Genomic DNA, 6,217 nt, shown 5'->3' on the forward strand with positions numbered 1-6,217 from the left:
TTAGATCTGGAAAAAATATAAAACCAAGTGAACAAAATACTTAAAAACGAAAATGAAAATATGAAAACGTGAAATAAAACGAAAATGTTTTGACAAAAAATAGAGAATAGTCGTGAGATGACCACCAGGAGCGAGAGGGAAATGATATGGCAGTTGATGGTTGTGATTGGTGGCGGCACAAAAACGTTGGTTGGTATGGTTAGGGCTAAGGTTGAGAACAATTTCTGAAATGAAACATGGAGAGAGAACGAAGACAACAAATTATTTTTACTCATACTCTCTCATCTCCCTCTTATTCCATTTTTTATCAAAACGATAGTGTTTAAAGGTAATAGTCGGGCGGGTATGGTTACCTGCAGTTTCAATTTCTTAAACTGCACCCGCCCATACGAACTCGTATGAAACCGCGTTTTGGGCCCGTAAAACCCGCAAACCGTGTAAATCCGGCCCATTTCAATTTTTGACTTCGGTTATTGCGGATTGGGTCAGTTTCTCGGTTCCTGTTCAGCCCTAACCATAATGTTTGGTCATGATCACAAATGTCATGTCACCACACTACATCACATATTTAATGAATCATATTCCAATCAACTTGTCAAATATTACTTGAATCTTTATTAATTTTGTTGTTGTACAATCCTGATCTATATTATTATTTAGTTATCTTTAGGGTTTGTTTGGTTCAATTGAGAGGAAAGGGATGAGAGTAATTTTAATAGAGAGAAGGGGAGGGGAGGGATTTTTTTTAATTAGATAAGTGTTTGGCTCAAAATAAGAGAGAGGAAGGGAATGAAGGAGTTTTAATTAAAAATATGTTTGGTTCAGGAGGGGAGGGGAAATGTTTTATTGATAAATTACATTTTTATTCTTATGATCTTATAAAAGTGATATGATTTTCAAATATGAAAAATTCATACATAATATTTTGGTAATAAAATTTTTAATATTAAGGGACTAAAACGTTTTAATTTAGCATAACGTTAATAAACTGAATACACTTGATTCAGATTATAACCCTTCGATACAAATGAAAATATATACTAATAACAATTTTTAAATCATGATGAATCATCTAACCAAACAAATACATATGATAAGTTATTATTAATTTTTTTTAATAAATTGAATAAAAAAATAAAATAAAGTGAATGATTTAAAATCTGATATAAAAGAAAATATAATAGGATAAATAACAAAATTAGAAGAAAACGTGAACATAAATAAATATTAAAAAAATTACAAAAATAAAGAAATGATTATGATTTATATCTAGTAAAAAGTTTTGAAAATAATTTGAAGGTAGATAATAGTTATAATAAGTTGATGAAAATAATCGAGAAAAATCGTAAAAAAATAAATAAGAACACAAAAGAAAATAATAATTTTAAAATAATAAAATAAAATGGAGGATATTTTAGTAAATATTAGTAATTTATTAAATATCAAAATCTCATTCTCTCCCCTCCCCTCTGAATTCTTCCGTTTCGAGGGACGCAAAAAGTGTGATTTAAAAAGATTTTGCTCTCCTCCCCTCTTAAAAATTGAACCAAATACATTTTATTATAAATATCTCCTCCGCTCCCCTCCCATCTATCTACCTTGAACCAAATACACTCTTAGTTATTACAAGTACTATTGTACAATCCGAGGAATGGTTTTTAGTTTTACATCCAAATAAAAAGAGAAAACTAGAAGAAGAAAATAAAATACGGTTTAGTAGCCAAAATTGGGGTGCAAGAAGTGAATTCCAAATAACTAAGCCGAAGAAATATAAGGCTTAGCCCACTTAGTCATTGGTCCATCCTTACTTTATTCCTCCATTCCTTTCTACTTTGATATTTTAATATTTTGATTTTTCTTTCAAAATTATTGATATTTGTAGGAATCCAAGACTCAATTAATAATGTTTCCTATTAATTTTTTTCTCTTTCATTTATACTATTTGAAAATTATTTTTTACCTACACATTATTTCTTGATTTAAGAGTACGAGATCAATAACTTTTTGATTTCTTAAACAAAAATTGAATATTCTACTTATGAAAAAAAATACACATTATAGAATTTGGTCATAAGAGTTAGGATTCTCTCCACATAGTGGATATAACATTCTCATATTATACATTTAATTAAAATAAAATATTAAAATATTAACATAATAGCACTAAGAGGTGTTTTTTAGGAGTAACTTAAGACAAAAGAAATTACATAGACAGAATTATATGATCAACAAACTCATGTTACATATTAACATAATAGCACTAAGAGGTGTTTTTTAGGAGTAACTTAAGACAAAAGAAATTACATAGACAGAATTATATGATCAACAAACTCATGTTACATTAAAAGTATAAAATAAAATTAGACGTTCACTACAACTCTCAAACTCCTCCAACATAGATTTGAGATTTCTACTTGTTAAAATATACTCTCCATCCCTCTGTCCCAAAATAAATATTATATTTATAAAAATTATTTATCTTAAAATATATCGTTTTTAATTTTTAATGTAATTTTAATTTTTATCTTTCAATTGTACTTTCTAATTAATATTTATAATTTACATTTCTTTTATATTTTATTAATGATAATTAGAATACACTAATAACCAATAAGTATAATTTGGTAAAATTGTCGTTGTCTCTTTCATTTATCATATTTTTTTATTCTGTATAAAAGTTTTAACTATGACGATTATTTTCGGATGGATGGAGTAATAAATAGCATAGAATGAGGATTACAATCTCAATGAATTCTCAAAATAGTTGATTCTAATATTTGATATTTTGATCTAAACGTCTATGTGCTCGAACGTGAAAAAAATCTGAGGATCTAAACTAACTGATAAGTTTTTTTTTATAGTAAACATCATTTTCGTTAGATAAAAAAGAAGGAGTACAGACGTAATGAAAGACATTGTCTAAGGGAATTTCCCATCCACATTCTACAAACAACACTAATAGCTAAGCCAACTAAGATTTGTACAACAATATACTTTGAGAAAATAAAACCTAATGGAGCATCCTCAATCCAATTCCTTAATCCAAGCCACACTGCAACAATCTTCCACAAGACAAAAAAGAGTTTTGGAACTGCAATCTTTAAATTTATCTAGTTACAGATCATATCTTTGGCTTTATCACGCACAATTCGATTATACAGATTCTCTACTTTGATAAAACTCATCATCTTAGGGAGAAGCATTGGTTGACGGGAATAAAAGAGTCAGATTTGCAAATACCATACTAAGATTTTTCCTCAAAAACACATTACCTACATCCAAACCTCTTTGGAGCATTACAACAAATACCGTGACTACACACTTAAAGTAGGCAAAACAAACTAGCAACACATACCATTGAATCAAACATAAAAGCAAAATAACATTAAACATAATAACAATTAACAAAACAACAGAAACAAATATTCAAACACCATGTTCCAGCAGATCCGAAACTTCCGGTGGTGGGGGTTCTGGTGGCGGACGAACACCATATTTACTGTTCCAAAACTTTGGCCCAAATGTTGGAGAAGATGGACTTGAAATTGCTGCTGTGAGCACCCGGTAGCTATTGATGGAGAAAGGTGAGAACACGATGGAGGTTGAAGGTAGACTATGGAAAGAAACCAAAAGGGATGGATGGTTCAACAGGACGGAAGTGAGAGAAGGACAGCCCACAAAGGGAGAGGAACTTCCACTAGGGAAGAAAGAGCCTCCATGTTGGAGGAGAGAAGCTATGAGATCGGAGAAGCGGCGACACTCACCCACAAAGTGAAGCCCTAATTTTAGAGAGAGGGGAAAACTTCTCTCTCTAAAAATATTCATTTTGTATTCCTTGATAAGCTAACTGATAAGTTACACTGTAGAATTGTGACATCATATTTGTCACCATGGCAAGTGAGTTGTCGACTAAGTATCAGTTACACTCAGATGAGCAAGGTATGATGGAGGGATAAATACTCTGTTGGGAGCTGAGCATTTATCAGTTGAATATGCATATTCCTGAGACTAAGACCTCTGACGGTAGACTTAGTGCTTGTCTAAAGCTATTATGCAATTCTGCTTTTTATATACCTGTTCAGAAAATGTGTTGTGACTAACTTCAAAGGGAAGTTATTCATGTCCTAAGTGATGTCTTGACATCATGATAGGTGTTAATATTTGAAGACTCTGATTAATAGTATGATGATTTGGCAATTCGTGACTACTGTTGATAACCTCACTTCTTCGGGAACTCTTTGGAAATGTTCAAGGTAAGAAAAGAAGTTCTACAGGGTGATTGGAAAAGGGAGATGACTATGCTTGCTCTTCCTCTAAGAAGTTGGTTCAAAGTAGGGTTCAATTACAACAGAATGGCATCAATTACCAGTTGCAGGGGAGGAAATGTCCTGTACTTGGTCTCTATCGGTGAAGCACATCTTTAGGAATCATGTGGTCAGGTTATGAGTTGAGCATCAAGTGTATAATTTGAACACTCTTTTGGTTTGTCTTGTTCTTGTGTTGTTCTTGACTTACAATTGTTCTTCTGGTTTGTTTTGTTCATGACTCACAACTTTTGTGGGAAAATCTTATACTTACTCTAGATTCATAGGGAAATTTTCTTCGGGAAGAAACATCGACTTATTCGTTATTTCTTGGAGTTTTCATTATTTTTTTGGAATGGACAGCCGTAGAAAATTCACCTGCACAAGATTTTGTTAGTAAAAAATACAAGACAATGTATGACAGAATGTCAGGACACCATATCAGTCATGTTTGCTGTATAACTGGCAAAAGAATTGAGTTGATAAGATTACACGTGTCAGATAGAGACAGAGAACTGTCTAAATGTGTGCATTAAGACTTATTCCTTTTCAGCAGAAACAATCAAGTTTTAGAAAAGGTATTCAATGCATACGTTGAATGGATGGGAGTTTTCCTAGTCTAGCGGTTCCTTTTGACCAAGACTGTTGAAAATTGATATTTTCGAGGCTCTAGTTCAGCTATTTATAGAGAGCTCTTCTTGCTTTCATCATACGGTGAGTTCTGGGTTCATAACAAACATGGGATTCATTTGCATGTGGGTGTGCCGCATCCATCTATGGTACTGTGAGGGACTTTTTTGTAAAATTTTTGCCAAAAAGGGGGAGAAAAGTATGGGTTTAATTCAAAGAAATCTAAAACTCGATTTTCCATTACTGAACAGGTCAAAGGGGAAGGTGTGTTGCTGGAGAGTTGCTATTGTGACTTGTGATTTGAGTTAAAGAACACAATTGTGACTTATGTTATGAGTTACAAAGGGGATGAATGATATTCTACTTGGGAGTGTGGTGTCGTTTTCTTTACCTCCCCGTTTCACTTGGGAGGACGGCACGCTAAACCCTTCACGCGAAATTTGGAAGGAGAATGCGCCCGTGGTGGGATGAATTTTGTTTCAGTTCTTCCTACGATATCACACGAACTTTCTTATTTGTCGTACGAGTAGGAAAGGGGAAAAAAGATCTCAACTAAACCCTAGGAGTTTGCTAAGTGTGGGGATTTCACCTAGACTAGAAATTCTGGAGTCCGGGAGGTCGGTTATACATAGGGAAGTGTTTAAACACCCTACATATCTGTAGTACTCTACAGGAACCTTCTCTGTGTCATTGTGATTGTGTTTATTGCTAATGATTGGGAAAGTTTCTCCTTTGTGTTAGGAGAAGGAATTGAATTGATTAAAGAAAGACAGACAGACAGACAAACTAACTATTTTTGGTATTTTATTAGCTCGCTGAGATTCCTTGTGAACCTCATGCCTACATATCCCTAGTGGAAGTCAGAGCTTAATGTAGTTCGGGGAACTAACTAGGGAAATTAATTGTTTTTGGTGCCTTGCTTAAAGCTCAAGGTTGAAGCTTGGAATTAAATCTCTGTTTACAGTAAAGAGACATGAAATCATCTCTACAGAGAGGTATTTGTACTATTCTACCACAAACATTTAAAGGAGTGACAGAATAACTGAATTCATTTCATTCAAGAGGGGGACCTTACTTGTGTATGTGCAAGTATACCAGTCAAATGCCTCTTAAATGAAAGAAAAATGCTCATCCAAATTAGGGAAAGTTACCACATGTCTGGGTTTTACTGCCAGCTCATGCCTTTCAAAATCCTAAATGGGAGACTTGATTAAAATTGAAATTGAAATGTAATGTTTGTTTGTTTGAATGTGGTAGAGTAGTAAAAATATCTCTCTATAGAG

This window comes from Vicia villosa, unplaced genomic scaffold (assembly GCF_029867415.1).
Source record: "Vicia villosa cultivar HV-30 ecotype Madison, WI unplaced genomic scaffold, Vvil1.0 ctg.001467F_1_1, whole genome shotgun sequence".
NCBI lineage: Eukaryota > Viridiplantae > Streptophyta > Magnoliopsida > Fabales > Fabaceae > Vicia > Vicia villosa.